At 34.9% G+C, this 25,331-nt stretch overlaps 1 long non-coding RNA gene across 3 annotated transcripts; it reads right to left on the bottom strand.

Moving 5' to 3' along the window:
- Positions 1-6,196: 6,196 nt before the first annotated feature.
- On the bottom strand, positions 6,197-22,401 carry LOC107870566. Of its 3 annotated transcripts, none has more exons than XR_001674190.2 (5): positions 22,234-22,401; positions 20,291-20,418; positions 15,095-15,157; positions 14,720-14,808; positions 6,197-6,527 (listed from the first exon to the last, which is right to left on the bottom strand). It is a non-coding gene; the product is annotated as an uncharacterized LOC107870566 (long non-coding RNA). The 3 variants fall into 3 exon arrangements; XR_001674191.2 differs by having other exon boundaries at positions 6,363-6,527; positions 14,720-14,811; XR_001674189.2 differs by lacking the exons at positions 6,197-6,527; positions 14,720-14,808 and having other exon boundaries at positions 14,917-15,157.
- Between the last annotated feature and the right edge of the window lie 2,930 nt (positions 22,402-25,331).

Below are 25,331 nucleotides of genomic sequence, written 5' to 3'. Positions count from 1 at the left end.
TGAGCCAACGGTTGGCCTAGCATGCTTTTTAAAACCCATCCATTATCCCACAAAACCTCCATAGGTATATTAAAAGGCATAGATGCTTTAAAAAGTTGAACAAAAGAGATACGATCTTTAGGGAAAAGATAATAACATGAGAAAAAGAACAATGTCCTATGCAGGGAATAGTAGCTCCTAGATATTCCTTCACCGCCCTTCGTCCTTTTAGCTTTGTCCACTTCTTCACATTTGCGACATCTGTTGTTGATCAAGTGATCCCCGCACAACTATTCTCTTTCTCTCATAGCTCAGTCTTTCTATGTTTATCGATTTTGGGAAACCATGCAATTGTCTAAAATTGATCAATCATCAGCCTCTTTCCTGACTAGTTTTAATTCCTCTCTCAATCGGTGTATGATTGAGGTATAGTTACACGAAAGTAAGCAAAGCAAGCCTTCCCCTTATCCCAAATAATAATGGATTGGATTAAATAACATATACTTCGTTAACAAATAAATATGATTCATCTTTAATTGACTCGTGGCAACTAATGTAGGGCAGGTTTTCTAATAGGTCCGATACCCCCTCGGGTATTGGGTCGTCCTAGGCTCATTCCTAAAATAGGATTTTAGTTTTCACTCTATCCTAGGTGTCTAGAGTGGGTTTGAACCAGGTTTCCAAGTAAAAGACTTGGGTTGGAAATACGAACAACCATCATACGCCTCACATGCGGATAAACCATCGTATTTCCAACACTTTATTTGGAATTGAACAATAGGGGATGGGACATCCACAAAACTCCAAACAATTTATATATTTCAAATGAGAAGTATGTTATGAAATGCAACAGTTTAATTTTGCAGAACTTAAACACATAAGAACATAAAAAGTTTAAACATTACAATAGTTAGTCAAAGAAGCTAACACAAATATTTGGTCAGAACCAAGTTAAAATCCTCAGCAGAGTCGCCATTTCTGTTTTGCGGAGATATGACTTTTGAGTTTTTTTAGAAGTTCAAATACTTTTGAAAAAAATTTTAAACTCGCGAATAGATTCACCACTTAAATTATTTAGGAGAATCAAGAAAACCTTTGAAATTACTTAAACAATCCAAAACAGAAAAATCATTTAAGTTTGAAGATTCTGAGTAAGCGGTTCCTATTAATACTCTTGGAAGGATGTTAAGGCACCAAGAGTATCATCTAACTTGTGGTTATCCGGACTATTTTAAAATGATTCTGTGACTAACATGGAGAAAAGAAGTTGGTTTTTGAAAAGAAATTGATTGAGAAAATATTTGCGCAAAACAGATTTTGACGACTTAGTGGAGATTTTTAACTAAGTCTAAAAAAACTAAAAACAATTAGTATATAAAAGGAAAAGGGGGAGACTTAACTATTTGAAAATGATTCCTTGACTAACTTGGAGAAAAGGAGTTGGTTTTTGAAAAGAAATTGATTGAGAAAATATTTGTAGAAAACAAATTTTGACGACTTAGCGGAGATTTTTAACTAAGTCTAAGAACACAAAAAATAATTAGTATATAAAGGGGAAAGGGGGAGACTAAAAGACTTAGTTCATTAGACCCAAATCCATCTTCACTTGTCCTATTTTAAAACTTGGGATTTTGGCCCATAACCTGTCATAAACTATCTTTTTGTACCTTTGAGGCCCAAAATTTGCTTCCCCTATATTAGATTACAACTTTGGCTTCGAGGCCCCAAATGAATGATTAAATAAATGCAAGAGGAAAGGAGTCCATTTGAACTCCAAAGAAGATATATGCAAAGAAAAAAAAAGAATTAATATGTGTTCAAAAATTCTACACTTAATAGATAAATGATGAGATGGTAAGATAGTATTCTCAAGCATAAGCGGTAATTTTGCAAATTGCTAGGCCACAAACATTACCATGATACGCCTTTCAAAAATAACACAAAAATCAGAGATATGGGTAACTAACTACTTCAAATTGAGAAACAATTTCACGGATCCTTAAGAATAGTAACCATTCCTTTTCAACATAAAGGAAATGACTTTACATACTAAAAGCAAACATATCCACCAATAACAAATTTAAACAAAGCACGAGCACACATTTTAATCTAGCAAAGATCGACACTTTATCTATATCACTTTAAAAAGGTGAAACAAATAATAGTAATTATTTTTTTTAACATAAAGGAAACAACTTTACACGCTAAAAAAAAACATATCCCCCAACAATGAATTAAACAAGGCACAAGTACGTCTTTTAAGCAAAGATAAAAAATTTATCCATAATAATCAACGAATAAAGACATAAGGCGAAACAATCAATATTAACTATTCTATTCAACATAAAGGAAACAACTATACATGCTAGAAGTAAATATATCCATCAACAATGAATTTAAACAAGGAATGAGTGCGTTTTTTAAGCAAAGATCGAAACTTTATCCATAATAATCAAGAAATAAGGCCAAAAGGCAAAAAAATCAATATTAACTGTTCTTTTCAACATAAAGGAAACAACTTTACATGTTAAAATAAATATATCGGCCAACAATGAATTTAAACAAGAAATTAGTACGTATTTAATCAAGCAAAGGTCAAAACTTTATTTATCTAATAGTAATAATCAAAGAAGAAAGTCAAAGAAACACGTTCAACTATCATTTGATCATTTTACACCATGAATCATAAAAATATCCATAATATTGATATCTCAACATCCTATGGCCTTCAAGGCCATCTACAGCAAACAATCCAGCAAACAAAATTACAACTGCGCAACTATGAAACTATGAAGAAGGAGATGAGAAAGATAGTGATAACAAAACTAAAAGAAAAAGGTGTGTTTACCTTTTTCGCGGAAAAAAAAGGGACTTCAAGATTTCTTTGGAGTCTTGATCACCACCATAAAGTAATCTTTAGAGAACCCCAATTAGTCTAACGCTTGAAAAAAATTTACTAAAAAAAAATTTACTCTTTTCTCAAAAGTTTTTTCTACTCTTTGAGACTTGTCTTTCTATCAGAATAGTGGTAGTATTTATAGGAAATGATGAAGATTGAATTCTTTTCATCCACCAATGTGGGAGAAAGAATTTAGGGGTATTTTGGGAATTTAAAATTGAGAAAAAAGTTTGTTGGAGGATAAGGTGAGGTGGAATTGACAATCTAGTACAAATTTTGAATTTTAAAAATGAAAAAAGAATAAGGTTGAGGGAGAATTGTACGATCTAGTACAAATTTGAAATTCAAAATTTGAATTTCAAAAATGGAAAAAGAATAAGGTTGAGGTTGAATTATACAATCTAGTACAAATTTAAAATTTAAATTTCAAAAATGAAAAAAGAATAAGGTTGAGGTAGAATTGTACAATCTAGTACAAATATTGAAATTCAAGTGGAAATGAGGATAATGCTGAGGTGGAATTATACAATATAATATAAATTTGAAATTCAAAAATGAAAAAGGGATAAGGTTGTGTAGATTTAGGTCATTTTTTGGGATTTTGGGATTATATAAAATATAATCCCAGCTGGGATTATATAAAATATAATCCCAGCTGGGATTTAAGATTTAGTCAAATTTATTTAATTTTGACCAAATTAAAAATCAATTGGCGGATTGCATTGCAATTATGACCAATTTGATTTCAATTGTAACCAAATCTAATAAATTGGCTAAATAATATTTAAATTCGATACAAATTAATACTTCCTTTAATCCTGAGATTCTTGATTAGATAAAATCAAATAAGTATTTCCCCAAATAAATTAATTTTTTAGAACAAAATTTATTTAAATCAAAACTTTATCCATTTAGATTAATTTTCAAGCTTAATCAGTATAAGTACAATTTTGATAAAAATGTACATTTAAGCAACAAAATTTATACAATTTCATATATGTAAATACGAAAACATATAATCATCAATTAAATGACAAAATTAACCCAAATAAATATTTTACAACACATTTAGTCGGATGAAATAAATATTTCAATTTTATTAAAAATTGAAGAAACCCAGGGTTAAATTTAGTCATGGGCGGAAATACTTAGATGTCAAAAACGGTTACCACCTTCTGACCTTGGTTGAGAAAAGTTGAAACTGCCTATTTTGGTTTTCTTATTTTTCCTTTCCTTCTCTTTGAGCTTCTCTTCCTCAATCTGCTTAGCATGGACCATCAATCTAGAAAGATCCATTTCTTTAACCAACATAGTTGTCCTGCACTCTTTCACTACATCCTTTGAAACTCCTAACACAAATTTACCCATTTTGGCTCTGGAATCAGCCACCATAGTAGGAGCGTACCTTTCTAACTGCGTGAACTTGAGTGATTACTCCCTTACACTCATGTTACCCTGCTTCAGGTTTATAAAATCTAGAAGCTTGGCCTTCCTTAACTCCAACATAAATAACCTATCCAAGAAAGTCGTGGCAAACTCCTCCCACTCCACCGGCCCTGCCTCAACACCCCTGTCCTCTTTCCACTACTTGACTCATGTATGAACCACTCCCAGTAACTGGTAAGCAGCTAAGTCTGCACTTTCACTGGAGGTGACACCTATGATGTCAGCTACTTTCTGTACAACATCCAAAAACTCTTGTTGATCCTCCTCAGAATTGGATCGAGAAAACAAAGGGGGATTCATCCAAGTGAAGTCTCAGAGTTTGGCTGCAATTGTATTCGCCACTTGATTAGCTGTGGCAAAAGCCTGCTGGTTATTTTGGGCAGCTACTGAGTGAACCAAAGTAGTGAAAGTGGCACTGAATTCAGCGTGGTAAATATGCTTGTTCAGGGGATCTTCCTAAACAAGTGGTTGTATGGGCTGACCCCCATCATTTCTTCTATTATTTTATCTTGGAGGCATTTTCTGTAAATGGAATAAAGTACGAATTAAAGAAAGTATTTTAATAGATCTCATGTTCTTTCGCACAACATGAATACTGAAAGAAGGAAAACTTTCCCTAAATCGTCTCATAGCCTCTTATCCATAAATATGGTACGCTTCACTACCATGCACAAGACTCTACTCGATACAACTTTAAGACATCCTAGGATACTTTAAGACCTTAGACTCTGATACTGTCACGACCCAAAAATAAAGGTCATCATGACACTTGTTGTGGAGTACCTTGACAAGTATACCTATCACCCAAATTGATACAAAAAAGAGGAAAAGACAGATATATCCCAAGCTAAGGCTTCTAGAATGAAGCCGAACTATACAAATAATCATTACAATGCGGAAAGGACTTATCCAAAAATATTGATCATGCCAAAAACCAAGTATCGATAGTATAAGATCTACTAATACAATCCAGGAGTCAAATACGTCAGAAAACTAACCACAAAAGAATAATATCTATCTCCAAATACTAATAAAGACATAACTACTATAGATAGATAGAGGTAAACTTTGGACGCATAAATGTCCAACCGCTACCTTGGAAGCTCTATAATCGCCCGAGTCAAGCAAGCTAAGGTGCACTCGAGCTAGAATTACACTGAAAAGGCACAGTAGGCATGAGTAAGGTCCATTTGTACTCAGTAGGTATCATAGGCCGACTTATCAAAGTAGAAAATAAAGCATACAAAATACACAATAAGGGCACGTCACCCGCAATCAAAAAATATCGCACAACGGTAGCCCACGCCACTTGCACTAAAAGTTCTAATGTATATCATATATTACAACAACACAACAAGATAGAATACAAGTATACATTATGTCACATATAAGTAGAACAAGGGAGAACATATAGATACAAGATCATCAAATACAAGTAAATGAAGGTAAGACAAATACATAGATGACAATTCAATATGGCAATACAACACAATACAAACACAATAAAGTAAGTACAATGTATATGATAATGATGATGATGCATGAGGTCGTCGCACAATCTCTGGGATCATCGTACAATCCCCGTATACACTTACGGAGCTAAAGCTTCTCAACGTAGGACCCATGGGGGGTTCGTCAATCCATATACAATCCACATATCTCATATCTCCTTTCAGATACATCCCTCGAAAAGGACTTTATAAGGTGTTACAATATTTCCCCCGCGGTACATTCCTTGAGGAGGGTTTTCATAATACTCTGAGAGTACACCCTGGGAGCCATATGGTGCTTACAGTCCCGAGGGACCACAAGCGAACCCATGAGCTGATGCCTGTTGTGAGTACTAATAAAACTGATAACAAAGATCATATATAGAATTTAACTGAGGAATGCCATAAGGTTTTAAATCATAGTTCTGATAAAGTCTACAAAATAATACTGATAATACTAATAAAATGTCTGACAATAACAACTAAAAATTGAAGACTGACTAATTGTCTGTACTAGTCTAGAAAGCCTCTAATGACTGACTGTGGAGCTGATGGGACAAACCCCCAACTAACTCTGACTAAATAAAAAAAATAATAAAACTGATGAGATAGCTAAGATTAATAAACCATGTCCTCGAAATATAAGGACTCACCGCTGCTACATCTGGTAATCTGGAAAATCTATGCGTGATCCGGGAACTGAGCGTCTGAACCTGTGATATGATACATTATAGTACAAGAAACGAGTATGCGATCAGTACTTTGAATGTAATGGTATGCTAAATGAGGTAGGCTGATATACATGGTTTTATGTATAGGAGTAATAACTGACTGAATGAATAGCATGACGTACTGAATAGAACGCATGAAATTTGTAAATACTGAGAATTCATGACCAAGCATAAAATATGTTCTGAATATAATCTGTAAATTGAAATACTGAGCACTGATACATGAATAATTGATATCTATATGCAATGGTCAAGCAAAACTAAAACTGAATTTCTAAGTTGATTACTGGACTGAGACTGTGGGAGCTATCATCTAACCGACATGCCCCAATATGCAATTGGGGGTCCAACCTGTGGCCCCAGTTGGAAGGGTATCAGTACCATGCCACGAGTACTAACACTGGCTGTGTGGATCCACTAATGTACTATCCCAAAGGACTAAGGATGTTAATCCTAAACTTATGGGTGACCCCTGGGAGGTAGTCAAGCCTTAACTGATGGGTGACTCCTCAAATCCTACGCTGGCTATGTAGTTCTAGAGTACAGAGACTGCTACTAATGACTCTGGCTAACTGACGAGCAAGCCTCCATTCCTGTACTCGCTCGGTGCTAAATCCTACTCCCAACTGAATTGATTTAGAATACGGAATCGTTCCAAGTTTATCTAATCATGATAACTGACTGAACTGATATTGCTCATAACATATCTAAAACTATTCTGAAGATACTGAGACTAAGCAAACAACTAAATGTTCGGGTATTCATAACCCCCAGGACTTGATAGAAACAATAGCAAAATAGTACTAAAACTTTAAGGACATGGCATGAAAACAATTATTACTAATTATGATTTAAATCAGTGAATAACACTATTTGAACATGTGGGGTTCAATAACAACAATAATTTCATGTAAACATGGTATAGAATCTAGATTCATGGAAATTCATGATTAAAAATCATAATAACTTGTAAAAGATCAAAACTTTGAATTTAAAAATTAGATTCTTCGGCTCCATGGGTGAAAGGGACCCATGATGAACACTAAACATACCTTGATTGAAGAATTCTTGAAAGTTCTTGAATTGGGAACCTTTAATTTGAATTATCTTGGAAAAAAAAATGATGAATTTTAGAGTTGAATGTTAAAGCCTAGGGTTTTCTTGGAGATTAAATTGATAAAAAATCAATATAATATGCTTAGGATAGGTTAAATCCTTTATCTACATGATTTGGGGGCTATGGGAAAAGACCAAACTAACCTTGAAAATTAAAACTCAAAATTAGACTGAAAATCTCGATTTTGACCTTTGGCGCGACGCGGTGCTTATCGCGATGGGCTACTACCTTTCATTAAAAGTGTCATAACTTCTCACCCTAGTATCGAATATGCATGAAATTTGTATCGTTGGAAAGCTAATTTAATTTTCTATCATTTGGTGGGTCTTAAGCTGGAAAATTCTCAGTAGAACAAAAGATAAGCTCGTTTGAAGTTGACTAGCCACTATAAAAGGATAATCCCCATTTTTCCCAACAGTGCAACGCGATGCTATCGCATTGCGCCACTGGAAATGGACAATCCCAATTTGACACCTTGGAGAGACGCAGCGCTATCGCGGTGCCTCACTGAACGCGAATTTTACCCTTGGCGTGATGCGGTGCTAATCATGACGATACACTGGAAAAGGAAGAATGTGATTTTGGTCATCACTGCGATGCGACCTAACCGCGATGGGCTATTGCCTTTTATTAGAAGTGCCATAACTTCTCACCTGAGTATCGAATTTGGGCGAAATTGATATCGTTGGAAAGATAATTCAATTTCCTATCATTTGGTAGGTCTTGAGCTGGAAAATTCTCAGTATAACAAAAGGTAAGCTCATTTGAAGTTGATTATAACAATATTCTTCTTGAAAAACTCAATTGGTAAGGATTATTTTGATTTGTATAATAGCTGGGAGTTATTCAAGGCCTTAAGATATATCAAACTCACTTATAAAACAACCAAAGAATTATAATGTACTATGCATGAGCTTGAAACATGGCTCTAACATTGGTTGGGATTTTCGAGGTATTACAGTTTTAAAAAGGTGTTGCCAGTGTTTCTTAGATGTTGCCACAGTGATACCAATGTTTCATGAATGTGTATGATATGAGGATATAATGTTCACAACCAATCACAATGAGTATTTTCACAACCAACCATATCATACATTTCCACAACCAACCATATGATATATTTCACACCCAACCTCAATGATGTATTTCCACAACCAACCATATGATATATTTTTACAACCAACCACAATGATATAATGCCACAACCACGTGAGCCAATTTTCACTCATTATTTTAGTTTCATCCACGAATTTCCACATGTCTCATATCCCAATAAAATATGAATATAATCACAATACACCAATGATACCATATTAAGAATCTTAACAACACAATACAATTATTCACATGTATTCAAGGCTCTTAATATCACATAGGACTCCACATGGTCACACACATTACATAATAACTCTATTTCGATAATTACATCACATATAGGCTCCCACATGGGCACAACACATAAATAGTCATTTTTCATGATTAATTCCCAACCTTAACATGCATTTTGTATCATCATTTACTTCCCATCACAGTCTGAAAGAGTTAAGTCATAACCTACCTCAAAAATCAAAACAGATCTGCTATACTTCTAATTGACGTCCTTACTTTTCACAAATAATCCAGAACTCTAAGCATCAAATATGGAATCTACGCATCAAATCAAAACCAACGACACCATATTGACTAATTTTGGTTCGGTGTCAAAACAGACCCTCGAAATGAGTTTCTGAAAAAGAAGGGAAAAATCAAAATTTTACTTCAAAATATATTTTTCCTAATTTTAGGAACCTACATCCAAAAACCCAAGTTGAATCAAGTAAAAAATAAGGTTCAAATCGAAGAAAAACTATTTTTGAGCTTTACCAGATAAATCTTTGAAATTCGGGTTTAAATTAAAAATTAAAGTTGTTTTGAAGGTTAAAATTGATAAACAACTACTGATTATAAGATAAAAATATTATTCAAGTGAAAAGAAATGAAATTGCAAATCAAGCCCTATGATTTTTGAGGTTTTGTGAAATTAATTGAAAAATTACTAAGAAAAGAGTGATTTCTTACCTTAAATCCATAATAGAATCAAGAAACATATGTTAATCTAGCTTCCTAAACTCTCACAAACTTCATGTAATACCCCGCAAAATTCTCTCATAGAATGAACCTTAGGGCGTGTCAAGTGAGGCGTGATTTCGGCCCTAAAAGATTGAGAAGTGACTTACTAATTGAGTATCGTGTTAGCCATATAGAATTTTTCTAATTTTGACTTTTTATCACATGGAAAATTTGATAAGCTTTCCGTCGATATAAGATTCTCCCAAATCTGATACCCGGGTAAGAAGTTCTGACTAATTTAAGTCCTAGTTGTACAACAACGCCATTTTAGTGCTTGGCGCGTTGCGGAGAGGATCTATTTGACATTTTTCAATTTCCAGTGGAATTCCACGATAGTGGCGCGCCGCGGAGGACCCCAATTTCCCAACAGTCAATTTCTAGTGGCCTGGCGCGATTGTGACGCGTCACGCTGAAGTTCCAGGTCCCAACTAGTGGGACAACGCAATGGCTCCATGTCACGGTGACTACCAGATTCCTATTTATCAATTTCCAGTGAGCCACCGCAATAGTGGCGCGTCATGGTGGCCCATGAAATTGGGTTCCTAGTTCAATTTTTTTAGCTTCATACAAAAGTTAAAAAAGGCACTTTGGACTTTTTCCAAGCCTCTTAAACCATGCAAACACCAAATCAAGGTCATTTACAAGCATTCTTTGAAATTTTTCTCAAGTTCTCTCTCAATTAAAACCCCAAGTATCCAAAATATCTTCCAAGAATCTCAAGAATCCACCATAGATTTTCTTAATTGAGTCAAGATTCAAGGTTCCCAAGTCAAGGGCTTTAAGAACCCTTATTCAAGAGTACGAATAGAGTCCCAAAAGTGAGAGTTCATCCAAAGCTTCTAATTCAAGGTGTGTGGGGCTTTGAACAAGGGTAATCTGATGTGTGAGCAGATACTAACACATTTGAGGCTTTTAACTGAGAAAAATTGCAAGGTCTTAAGCAACTTTTGTCATTTTTGATTGTTTTATCTTTGATTTTGCAGTAGAAGACAAGATGCAAGAGAACCAACAAGGATGGAAACAAAAGAGATGAAATTTGAAGCAAATAGAAGACAAGTGTGTCTGATGACATTCCTGATAAGTCGTCAGCCATGTGATAAGTTATCAGAGATATAGTCAGCCTTCGACAAAGAATGGACCTCAGCTAAAAGTTGTGATGACATTCCCTGATAAGTCGTCAGGTTTCATCGTCAACCTTAAACAGGAAGTGCTAAAACTGAAGAAGGAGCTGACGACATTTGTGATAAGTCGCTAGACTCCTAATAAGGTGTGACGAATGTTGTCATCTAATTTGAGAAATTGTTGAACTCTATGATTTTGTTTCCATAATTAGGGTGAACTATTTAAAGCATAGTTTAGGATTTTATAAGGAGGGGAACCTGTTTTGGGACACACGTATATTGTTACTTTTCTCTCTAGTTTCTTGGCTTGAAAAACAATTACCTTTGAAGAGATTTTCATCAATATTTTGGGATTTGTATTGTGATCTAATCTGAGAATCACTAGTTACTATTCATCTTGTGGTAAGTTCATCTTTCAAATTATGAATACATCTAGTTGTTTCGCTTATTACATTATGAGTGGCTAAATCTCTTTAACCCAAATTATGAGATCTATGGGCTAAGTCTTGGTAAGATGCTAAGTGTTTAAGATTATAAAGTTCATAGGACTCCTTGATAATTCTAAGATTTTAATTATTGTCTATTGGTTACAAACGATAGATAGCACCTACTTTGATTTGCTTGAGATAAGAAATCAAATATAGTAGAAAGTGAATTATTGATAGGGACTTGGAAGCACTAAACTTTCATTTAATAATTGACGTTGCAACAAGGTTGATTAACCTGAGGTGAAGTCTGATTAGTAAATATAAATTCCCTAAGTCCGACAGGATTAGATAATTAAATGCTTAAGTAGGTCGAGAGACATGTAGGCATAACTTCGATAAAGATAATCTGTTGTCCTACCTACTGTGAGAATCTTGAATCACTATTAGCATCTGTCAAGTACTAAAACCCATAGTGAACATAATTATGGTTTTCCATAAACTCTTGATTACAAACACTAAAACAAAAGTGACCAACAATTATTGGCTAATCTCCAAAAACCTCATTTCAGAAAACATCCAACTATCAGTTGATTAAATCGCAAACAACTTAAGTTCACACCATATTCCCTGTGTGATTCGACCCCAACCTAGTTGGGTTATATATTGACAATGATTGCTTACATTCTCATTAGAGAGCTGTAGTTTGAGCGTTATCATAATCCTTTCACCCTTGTGCCCAAAGGCTTATTTAAACTACAATTTCTCTGCAATTTATGAGATTTTACATGAAATTGAATTGGAGGTTTTCACCCATTGTTATTGGTTGCAAGCTTTTGATGTTTCCCATGAATTGAGAGTCTAATGACATGATTTTTACATGTTTTCTTGAGAAATTGTAACTGGGTCTATACCCCATGATTTTAATCCTTGAGAAGTTAATAGTTGAAATTTTTGAGATATTGAAGTATATAAGTATGTTGAGATTTTGAGACAAATTGCTGAAATTTTCAGATTTCTACATGGGTTATGAAACTATATGCTATCTATTATGCTTTTGATGAGTTTTAACTTGAGATTGAATTATGGGTTATTAAACCCTACTTGAGACTTGCAATTTTATGAACTATTGTGCTACAATCACCCATGATTTGAGTATTCTGAGATTGTTGAGAAATGTTTTGACCTAATGGTTATTGAGCTTTGAAATCCACTTTCCTACATGAGAGTACAAATTTGATTATTGGGTTCGTGGTAAACCATGAGATTATTTCTAAAAGGGTATTTTTACGAGATGAGCGCAGATAATCTAAAGAGAGTAGTATTTAGCACCGAGTGGGTAAGTTACTATGGTTTCTTACCCCAAAACTACGTGCCACCGTAGGTTGGGCCTGAGGCTGAGTTTATGATTATTATTGGGCCTAAGGCTGAGTTGATATTGGGCCCGCGGCTAAGTTTGTTTAGTGATCACTGGACCTAGGTTATACTCCCTGGCAAGAGTATGATGCCTCTCCCCAACGTGAGGTCTCTTCCTTAGAAGTACAAAACGTTGGACTCCATGTAACTTGCATGGTTTATGTCGGTTAAGAGAATCTCCCTTGACATTTAAACTTTGAGATCAGTTACTTCCTTGAAAACTAAAGTATTTACCCTTCCAATGAGATATTTTCCTAAAGAGAATGAAATGCCTTCAAGTATGTTTCAAAGTTATGTGATTCCGTATTCCAAGTATGTGAGTTCAAAAAAGTTATGAGTTCTTGAGCATTAAAGAAGTTTTACTCTCCATGAGGCATATAAATGAGTTGAAAGTATTGTTTAAAGTCTCCTTTAGCCTATGGGTAATGAGAATAAGAGAAGATTACCGATTTCAAAGTTAAACTATGATGACTCATGAGATTTGTGTTACATGCTCCATTCTACATGATTCATGAGCTTTACATTTTATACTTATTCAAGCCATGTGGGTCATTACTTATTGCATGCATGATTTTATTAAAGAGTATTGATGTTGTTTTATATAAATGCATGCACCCCCACATACTCAGTACATTCCCAAGTGCTGATCCACATATACGTCTATGTGCTACATTGTCTTATAATGTAGGTTCAGGTGCTCAGTCCCAGCCTCGTCAGTGACTTTCGAGTACCTCTATCTACATCTCTACAGTGGTGAGTCCTCATGACTCGAGAACCTATCATCAGACATTTCAGCATTTGAGAGACTATGTTATTACTTTCAGTTCATTTCGAGTCAGTTGGGGACCTGTCCCAATGACTCTCTAGTTCATGGATTAGTAGAAACTTTATTAGACTAGTTATCAGATTGTAGTTGTGTTGAGGTTTTCGATATGTTTGGTCGTTTGGACCGAGCATTTTCTCCATATTTTCTTTCATATGATATGACTATGTTAGTGTTTAAATTATTTCATCTTGAAATGAGTGTTATTAGTGAAAATAGGCTAAAAAGGTTAGCTTGGGGCTACTTGTAGCCTTAAGCACCGTGTGACATCCCGGGAGGCGATTTTGGGTAATTACACATCACTTTTAAGATCTCACACTATTTTAGGAATTAACTCTTAAGAGGAAAGTGAAAAAATAAGCAAAAACCAGATAAAAAGGGCTATTTATACTGTACCCGGGTTACCAGACATTTCACACATAAAACTCATTCCTCAACCCCGATTTACCCTTTATGTATCTGGTTGCACCAGCAACCTGGTGCACCACATATTTTTAAGTCAAAGCGGACTTCAACGGGGAGCTCAAAATTTGATTGGAGTTCGATATGTTTAAATGAACTATGTAACCACATTAAATAGACGCTTCAAATTCAATGGCGATATCAAAATTTCGAAAAAACATCATTTTTCACAAAATCGACCCCCGAAATCCAAAATCACAATTTTCCAAATCGAGGATCGAAATGAGATTTAAAAGCCGTAAAATCACACCAAATGCGCTAACAACCTAAAACTGACATTTTGGATCTGTTGGGAAGTTTGAATTTTCCATCCGAGATCATTTCGACCAAATGTGGATCTCACATCCATATTTTCAATTTTTCAACTTTCCGATCAATAGGTCAAAATGAGCTCGGGTGCACCGGAACCCAAACCAAAGGTCTACTCAGCATAAAATCGATATTCTAAAGTTGCTAGCACAGTCGTTCGGTCATGTATCGCACGGATCAAAAGATATCCCCATAAATCTAAAATAAGGCTCTTGAAACCATCAAAAACCACAATGTTGCACAAATGGTACCAAAATGCATCAAAAACCATGCCAATCACTCCCGCACTCCAGAAATATCATAATGTAACTACGTGGAGGGATAAAACAATCAAATCACACAAAATCATAAATTTTACATATTTCATCAAATTTTTAGGTCGTTAGAGATACCATGTTTTGTCACGACCCGAAGCTACCCCCTGATCGCGATATGATGCTTACCGCAAAGAGTGACCCCAAGCTAACCCATGATCTAGTACCTGCTATGAGCACTGAATAATTCAATACTTAAATAATATGTGCGAAAGATATACTGATGAAATATAGTCCTAAATGGAATATTAAATCCGAAATATAACTGTCAAGTCTGGAAATAACTAATAACATCTGAATGATAATTGACTGAACATCTAGTTTGAATATCTGAAAGCCTTTAAAGCATGAGGAGTTGATGGTACAAACTCCCAACTAACTCCAACTAACTGACATTAATGAAAGTACAATAAATAAATAAAACCATAGCATCCTCGATAGATGAGGGCTTACTATTACTGCTGCCAAGATGGGTACCGAGCTGGCTAAGAGCGCTTGGGAATTGTGTGTCCGAACCTATGTTATGAGAAAACATAGCACAAGAGAAAATATGTGGTCACTACTTTGAATGTACTAGTATGAAGGGTGGAGACTAACTGAAATCATGTAAGTACTGACATGAGTGCATAAACATGTAAAGATAAATGCAAAAATAAGCATAGATATGTGCTGAGCTGATCTGATTAACTGAATAACTAATGCCTATGTGACTGAACGATTGAAATCTAAATAAATGGATAACTAATATCTGTATACTGAGTAGATATCTAAATACTGATATCTGGATATTGCTTAACTGATACCTGAATATTGATTAACTGGTATCTGTATAATAATTATCTAATATCTGTATACTGATTAACTGATATCTAAATACTGATCAAGTAAAATTGAATTGTACTTAGTCTAAATAACTGGATTGAAACTGTGGAAGGTATCATGTAATCGACATGCCCTAATCTGAGTTAATCGAGGTCCAACCTATAACCCTAGTTGGAATGGTGTCAGTACCTTACCACGGGTACTAACACTAGTTGACGATGTGGTTCCACAAGGCTGATGACCAAAAGGACTAGGGAGTTACCTTATACTGGATGGTGCTCCTATGAGAATGTGTCATCCCTCAACTGGCAGGAAGACTCTCAAACCTAGGCTGGCTACGTAGTTTTGAAACTCATGGATTTCTATTAAGGGTCACACACTCTGCTGGCAGATGAACCCCTATCCTTGGGTTCGCTCGATGCTAAATCCTACTCCCAATTGAACTGACGCTGGTACTGACTTAAGTTCATCTAAATATAACAACTGATAGTGCTCAACATGATTATAACAATTGAGTATAATGATAAGACTCATGGTTTAACTAACTTATTACTTGAAAGGTCTGAAACATGAGTTAACACATAACTATCGAGTGTTCATAACCTGTCAGCACTGAATGATACTTTAAAATATGATAACATCATCTAAAACATTGGTAATAAATCATAATTTGGGGAATCCAAAACATAATGCGCTTGAATAACTGCTAACCTCATGAATTTCAACATGGAATTAAGTTAAGCTTTAGAGCATATCATGTTTACATGACTATATATATGGATTTTATAATTTGACTTGGTATTGATCAAACATGACATGTAAGTTTGGAGTTTAAATCATATATAATCATAAATCACATGAAAAAGTTAATAGCATCACTTGAATGTAAAATTAATGAGGAAACGTGGATAATTTCATGAATTTCATTGAATTAAATCATAGTAAAGAGTAAAAATTCATACTCAAATCAAAAAGAGGATTTTTGGGACTCAATGGGTGGAAGGAACCTAATAATGAATACCCCAAATACCTCAATGGTTAGATTCTTGAATAATTCTTAGATTCTTGAATAATTCTTGAACTTGAAAACTTGAACTCTTGGATTCTTGGGAAGGAAGGCTTGAGTTTCTTATTCTTGAGAAGGGGGAGGGTTTCTACGTGAGTGATTTTGATGATAATGGAAAAATAATGCCCTTTGGAGTGTTATAAGTCGTGTTTTGGAAGATTGGGGTTGAGGAAAAAGGACCAAATTACCCCATGTCCCCTTTAATTATGAAGCTAGAAATACAACGCCTCCGTATCACAGACCTGATCGTGGGGAATAAGCTACGCGACAAGGACCATATTGCGGGGGAATAGCTTCCACGATGCAAACCATATCGTGGGGACTAGCCTCCACAACACGTCCCTATTGCGGAGGCTCACTGCCTCCATAGTCCAAACATGCCCCGAATCCCGTTCGAAAATTTTGAAACTCTTCCGTGACATACCTTCAACATCCCTAAACATGCTTCAACTAAAAAACCAACGTCTCAGGTTCGGGGAAGGCCAAAAATAAAATTCATAAAATCTTACAGTCTTGAAAATGACTAAGTCCTCAACACTTAGTGAAAATTTCAAGCCTTGGACCCCTTAAATATGCAATCAGAAGCATAATCGAGCTTAGAATCTTGTGGGGTATCACAAGTAATAGTTGCTGGCACTCATGAACTTTTGTTGTGCATGGGCGATCTCCATCCTTTCTAGTGATGATAGACCATAAGGTTTTCCTATGTGAGACATAGAAGTCAAAGATTTCAATGAATCCACGATGGATGCAGGTATGGCTGAAATAAAAACAATAGGTAGATGTTATATATCATAAAATGGGCATACGTGTAGCAAAATTGATGGGGAAGTGGTAAATGTCTAATGGGTCCTGAATTTTCCTCATTAAGAGACAATAATAATGATCCTAGTAACTTCAGATCACTCCCCATTAAGTATTAAACTGGATAGGACCCCAAATACCCCTCACAAAGCTTTTCAATTCCATAATGCCATTGTTGGACGTATTGAGTTTCTGGACAAAGTGATCCAGCTTGGGAGAGGGCGGGCGCGGCGGGGGGGGGGGGGGGGGGGGGGGGGGGGGGGAAGAGAATGTAAATGGTATAAAAGGTGCATGGCTGAAACTTAAAAGAGTGAAAATTACCCTACAGAGCTTGAATACTGATGAATTTAAGGGGGTGAGTACTAAGGTGACGTATCTTAAAGCTCAGTTGCAAAAACTTCAGAATAGCATGGCTAATCCTAATGCAATAGATGGTAACAAAGATGCTAAGAAGGAGCTGAAAATACAACTAGAGAAATGGAGCTTGGTTGAAAAAACTGAACAAAAATCCAGAGTTCAGTGGCTAAGAACAGGGGATACAAATACTATCTATCATAATTGAAGAATAGAGTGGCTCAAAATACGATTACCAGTCTCTTGACATTAGATGGCACTAGATATATTTGCACAACAAGAGTTAGAAAATGAAATTCTAATCCTTTACAGTGAGGTTTTGGTAAATCTGGTCCTGTCTTACCAAGTGTTAATACTACCATAATATAATTAGGACCTATATTGAGTAGAGAACAATAGCAACAGTTGGCAACAAAAGTCGTTGTGGATGAAATAGAGCAGGCTCTTAAGGATATTAGTGATCTTAAAGCAACTGTTTAAGATGGATTCAATACATTATTATTTAAAAAAGCATGACCAATGGTAGGAGCTAAAATTACAGAGGTAGTGCAACAATTCTTTGAGACGGGTACTATTTAAAAGCATATAAATTACACTGAAATGACACTTACTCCTAAGTAGGGAATCCTTCTAAGGTTGGAGATTATAGACCCATATCATATTGTACAACCTTCTATAAACTTATCTCGAAGATGCTAACTACTAGATTTCAAAAGGTTATGCCCTGCCTTGTTGATCATAATCAATCAGCTTTTGTCCTAGGTAGAGCAATTAGTGATAATATTTTCTAAGTCACGAGCTAGTAAAGGGTTACGGGAGAAATGGTAATTATAAAAGATGTATGGCTAAAATTGATATGAGTAAAATGTATGATTCCTTGAAATGGTATTTCTTAGAGAAAATTCTATATTAGTTAAAGTTTCCAGAGGTGGTAGTAAAATAGATCATGTAATGTGTTACAATTGTTACTTATTCTTTTAGAGCGAATGTGAAGACTATTGTTCCATTTCATCCTAAAAGAGGAGTAGTGCAGGTAGATATCCCTCATCACATTTTCTCTTTGTGTTGGCTATGGACTATCTTACCAGGATCCTAAGAACTTTACATGTTAATTCTAAATTTCAGTTTCACCCAAGGTGTAAGAAGCAAAGAATTGTGCAGTTAAGATTTGTTAATGATCTTTTACTCTTCTATAAAGGAGATTTTAACTCTGTGAAGTATTTATATGATTGCTTCAACTAGTTTCCTGAAGCTTTAGATCTGGTGGCAAATATGGAGAAAAGTGGTGTGTTTTTTTATGGAGTGCAGCAAACTGTTCAAGAACAGATACTACAAGAGCGACATTTTGTGAAGGCTGACATACCTATAAGGTACTTAGGAGTGGCTTGGAGTACTAAAAGGATGTTAATAGTTCAATGTAAACCTCTAATTGATAAGATCATTGGAAGGATTACTAGTTGGACTACTAAGTTCCTCTCTTATTCTGGTAGGGCACAGTTAGTTAAGAGTGTTTTATTTGCTATTCAAGTATTTTGGGCACAGATATTTGCTCTACCAAATAAGGTTATTAAAGTTATTCAGTTCATTTAGGAAATTTTTTTGGACGGGTAATGTGGATGCATCCAGAAAAGCTCTCATTGCTTGGGATAAGTTTGTTGCCCAAAATCAAATAGGGGTCAGAATATTCTAGATTTGTATACAAGAAATAAGGCAACTTTAGGCAAATTATTATGGAACTTGTGTTAGAAGAATAAATTATGAGTGGTGTGAATGCTCAATTATTATGGGAGGATGCTGTATGGGGAACTCATAGTAAACAGGCATCATGGCTAGTCCAAAGAATTATGAAGGCTTATAAGTATATACAAGCACCAGACTATTCTATTAATGACTTCATGGACAAGGCTAAATATTCTATGAAAGAGATGTATAGGAGAATGAGAGGTGAACTAGAAGTTGTAACATGGATAAAACTGATGTGGTCAAATTTTGGCGCCCCTAAATATTTTTTTATCATGTACCTTGCTGTGAATAGGAGGTTGGCTACAAAAATCAGACTTGCAAAATGGGGTCTTGTTGAATCTATGACTTATCCTCTTTGTCAAGATGTAGATGAAGATATAGAGCACTTGCTATATATAGGTTTGCTAATGTTGTGTGGGCAAAGTTATTACAGTGGCAAGGAGTTCAAAGGAGATACATGACTTAGACGAAGGAGATGCAGTGGACTCTTAGACATATGAAGGAGAAAAGTAGCTCAGCACAAGTGTACTGGATGTCTTTGGTAGGAGTTATTTATTACTTGTGGTAGGGAATGTAATTACAACCTTATATTTCAGCTCAAACAAAGCACTGTGAAGGCTATTGTTAGACAAGTTATTCAAGCAGTACATGCAAGAGGATCCCAGCATGTCAAATTAGCTCATAGGTTGCAGCAGTTGAATGTTTACCCTTGATTTTTTTCAAAAATTAGTTAGGGAACATGTGTAGGATGCTTACCATTAAGGCTGGGGTTGATTATGTCCAAGTCTACTTCCCTGTTTTGTTTGCTACTTTCCCAATAAAATTTTATTTGTCAAAAAAAATATTTGTTGTTTTGATACCTGCTTGATTGACTGTGACCGCGGTAACTGGGGCTATGTTCTACTCTAGGTCTTCAAACTGCACTTCTTTTCTTTTTTTGATCTTTTTCAGCTTGCATCCACATAATATCATCCCATTACCTATGTGCCTACATAATGTGTATATTAGTGCATTTAATCATAAATATGTGCAAACTTGCTTTCCATTGAAAGATATTGGAGAATTTTTAGGAGAAAATGGGTGGAATTATAGTAAAATGCAAGATGAAATTCCTGAGAATGTGGTGAATTATGTCAGAACAAGAATGGGAAATTAGAAAAATGAAGATGGGCCAGACAAACCTTAGTGGACAAAATCTAGTAAAGGTGATTTTACAGTCAAGAGTGTGTGAGAAATGTTTAGACAGGGAGGTGAGATTAAGGAAGATTTGAAGAGTTTGTGGTGAAAAGGGTTGCCTTTTAAATTCTCCTTCCTTGCTTGGAGAATTTGGCAAGAAACAATGCCAGTAGCTTCACTAATGCATACTTGGAATTCAAGTATTTCACAGAATTGTTTATGCTGCAGCAATCCTAACATAATATTGTGGAGCATTTATTTCTGAGAGGAGAAATAGCAGAAGAGATTTGGCAATATTACTGTGCAGGTGCTGGAATAACAGATAGAAGACGTAATTTGAAACAAAGTGTGAGATTGTGGAGAGAAACTGATGAAAATTTAAGAAGTAAGGTAGTGTATCAGATGGTTCCTATTCTAATAATATGGTTTTGTGGAAAAGGAAAAATACTAAGTTACATAGTGGAACTTATCAAATGAGGAAGATCTACTTGGAAATAAATAAATATATTCTCAGATTCATTAAGCTCAGGTTTAATATGCAGATTGAAGGGTATAATTGGATTAATATAGTAGATGCCCTACAGGATTATATGCCTTACTATCAAATTAAAATTTTTAGATGGAGGCCTCTTCCACACGATTGGATGAAAGGCAACACTGATGGAGCGTCAAGGGGAAATCTAGGCTTAAGTTCATGTGCCTTCTATATAAGAAATTCAAAAGGCAATTTAATTGTTGCCAAGGGTTCAAGAATTCATGACACGACAAGTATAGTGGCTGAAGCTATGGCAATTAGAGAGTGCTTAAGGTTTTGCAGGGATAATAATATTCAACAAATAGAAGTGGAGACAGATTCATGGACGTTGGTCCAGGTCTTGCAGGGGGAATGAGATGTCCCGTGGTATGTGGTTTTGGAAGTGAACTCCATCAGAGAATTGATGTCGGATCTAACAGCAATAGTGGTACATTCCCTTCGGGAAGGTAACACTCTTGCTGATTATTTTACTAACATGGTTTTGGATTTTGCAGATGACATTCAGATTACTAATTTTGAAGACATTCCAGTAAAAGGGAGAAGAATAATCAAATTGGACATATAAGGTACACCACACATCAGAAGAACTGTGCAACATGAAGGGAGCTAACAGATACATCAAAGCAGGTTGGAATTTTATCATACAAGGTCATTACAAAGAGAATATCACACCAGCAGTAACATCATACCAGCAACACAATTACAATATACCAGTCATACACGACAAAACATCTTCAGATTCTAATCGACGATGGGATGAACCTCGTATGGTGGTGGTATCAACTTCATACGAGGTTCATCCCACTAAGGAAAAATTAAAGACCAAACGAACACTAATATGAAACAACTACATTCTGTCAAGACCATAAATCTATAAATTATTAACTAGGATACCTAGAGCAGCAACAAATCTAGACTCTAATATTATCAATCTTGAAGAAGGCTTCTTTTTTGGAATAGAAATCATGGCAACTGTGAGATTAAGAGGTTGCCTAAGTGATTATTACCAAAAGATTAATAATTTAAAAGAGTTTAGAGAAATTGTTGAAACGGGAAGTCAAGCTAGTAATTGATGTAGATAGTTCACTTAACTTGAAGAATCTGATGATTATTTTGGTCATTTAGCTCATCTACCATTTTCGATTATGTCTACGACGCGACATTTCAGCTTGGGTTCAACTAAGATGAAGACTATACACTTTCCTATTTCTAGGCTCTTCAATTTCTAATTTTGGTTTCTGCTTTGGATTTTACTTTTAAGGGTAGATGGCAATTGACCTTTTTTTTTTAAAATACTTTTTAATATAATACAATAACCATTTTTCTTCTTTAAACTTCAAATATATTTTTAAACTTTCTATATTCATTTGACTCTCAATTTTTTTTTTTATTTTTTTCATCTTTTTATTTATTTTTTAACTTTTATTATTCTATTTTTTTATTTTTTCCTTTAAATTTATTATTCTATTTTTTTATTTTTTCCTTTAAATTTATTATTCTATTTTTATTTTTTTCTTTAACTTTAGTTTCATGTTTTAATTTATTTGTCTCAACTTTTTTTTTATATTTTTATTTTTTCTCAATCATTATCTATTTCTTTATTTTTCCTTTTTATAATTTATTTTTCTTTAATCTTTATTTAAGGTTTTTTTATTTCTATTTTTTTCCCAGATTTTTCTCAGCTACTGTTGTTCATCTTTTTTTTCTCATTTCTCAAATATTTTTTCTCTTTCTCCTCTTTCTCTTCATCGGATTTCTCTTAAATATTTAAACTCAATCAACAGAAAAAAATGGTTGTTGCTTCTGATGAAAAAATAGAGCATCTCTTAGTGGATGTTGCTTCCAATTCTTCAGGACTTCTGCCTTCAAACTTAATTGATATCATTGTTGATGTAAGTTTCTACTAAATTTACTTTATCATTTACATATATTTTACATCAATGTCTGTTAGTATACTAAAAAAATTACAACATCACTTTTTATATATTTTACCAATGAAGAATTATCTCTCAGTCTATCTTTCTTTAAATATGTTTATTGTGAGCTAATTCTTTCCTCTGGGGCAAGAAATATAGAGGATCTATCAAATTATTACAGAACAAATTAGTATTGATTCTTATCCATAAGGGCTAGTTGTTTCTTTGTGGGACAAGTCTTGCCTCTAGGGTAAGAGTTATTGAGCATCTATTTAATTAATGGACAATGTGGCAAGACCAATTCTTGCCCATGAGGCATTACTTGTTTCTATGGGGGATCAGTCATTTTGTCTATGTCAAGATTTATAGATCATCTACAATTTAGTAATATTATGTACAAGTGATGAATGTTGAAGTCAAATATGCCAATAATTGAGTTTTTCTGTTAAGTTTGTTTAACACTTTAATGAAACTAATTTGATCTAATTTTTTAAACTGAAATGACTTGAGAATTATCTTACAATGAGGTATGATTAGGATTATTTTTTAGATAAGCTTCAAAGTGTCTACGTTAGGCCAATGACAACTTATTTGCCTATTTTGTGCATGGTTTTATGTGTGTCCCAGATACTGCGGTGGCAAAGGTGTTAATGTGTTACTTTATTTATTTTGTTCTTTTTAAGTTTGGTCAGAAATCATCTTTATAAGATTCTAGCTTGGCTATTTGTGCTTTTTAGTCATTTTGTCCTACCAATGTGCTTATAAGCCTCCAACTTCTTATTCTTTACTTTGTCAATAAGCTAACTAGTTGGATTGGTTCCAGTTATTACTTAATTTGCATATAATAAGAACTTAATAGTAGGTTGTTGATTTTCCACTTTGTGATTATTGCTTAGCTTTTAGAAGATAGCTGGCTTTGTGCATAGCTTCTCCAATTTACCCTCAATGGCTGAACTTTGTCTTCAGCTCTTACTGAAGTTGCTGGACCCTGGTGATGGGTTAAACTTACGCACACCTTGACTAATATTCAATTTCAGTGGGGTACTTGTCAACAACAACAAGTACCGGATAACTCTATTGTGATTCCCCGAGTCTGTGCCCTAGACGTTACACGACTCTCTTAATCCTGAAGGACCACAAGCTAACCCATGACTGGTAACTACTGCAATAACTGAATGACAATACTGTAATTATGCGAAAATTAGGCAGAAATCTGCTATAAGGTCAAATAAGAAATAAATACTGAGAACTAAATACTGTTACATCTGTCTGAAATACTCGTCTGAAAAGACTACTGTCTGAATAAGGAGCTAATGGGATAGGTCCCCAACTAGCGTAAAAGAAAAGTATGCATCAGTACTTTGAATATACTAGTATGCTAAGTGAGGTAGGCTGATGTGCATGGGTTCATATGCCTGAACAATAACTGACTGAATAACATGGTCATAACTAAAAAAAATACATGTATGAATGCTTAAACTGTAACTGAGGTCATGGTAACACCGAATACTGAGTTTTGAATCACTGGTTTACTGATATCTGAGTTTACTGATACTGTATTACTGATAACTGAGTGACTGTATCTGACAGTCCTAATTTCTGTAGAACTAAACTTAGTTTTATACTGAGACTAGAACTGAAACTGAGACTGTGGGAGGTAATTATCAAATTGATATATCTCTCTCTGAACAAATTAGGGTCCAACTTATAACCCCAGTTGGAAGGGTATCAGTACCGTGCCACGGATAAAAACAAATGCTGAGTCACCCTCATCTGGCAGGTCCTCTGAATGAGAACGGTGGTACCCACAACTTGTAGGTAAGACACCTCATCAACCCTCAACTGGCAGGTTGATGTCCTAACCTATGTTGGCTACGTAGTTCTGGAATGCAAGGACTACTTCTAAGTATCACAGCCTCTGCTGGCAGGTGAGTCCCCATCCTTGGGTTCACTCTATGCCGAATCCTACTCCCAACTGAAAGACACTGAACTGATGTACTGAACTGAATTGGACAAATACTGAGTTTACTGAGTTTTGTTGAGTTCTGTAACTAGCTAAGTTATACTGAGTTTTGTATCTGACTGAGAGTACTAATGATCATGACATGACTAATACTATTTTGTACGGACACTGGCTATAGGTAAACAACTAAATTGTTGGGTATTAAATACCCCTAGGATTCGATAGCATAGATAATACAAAGACATGACACTTCTTGATAACATGACAACAGTCAACTATTCACAATGCAGTCACTGAGATATTTTGCCATA

This window comes from Capsicum annuum, chromosome 5 (assembly GCF_002878395.1).
Source record: "Capsicum annuum cultivar UCD-10X-F1 chromosome 5, UCD10Xv1.1, whole genome shotgun sequence".
Lineage (NCBI taxonomy): Eukaryota > Viridiplantae > Streptophyta > Magnoliopsida > Solanales > Solanaceae > Capsicum > Capsicum annuum.
The sequence above is the reverse complement of the archived record's forward strand: the minus strand, read 5'-3'. Positions and strand labels throughout refer to the sequence as shown.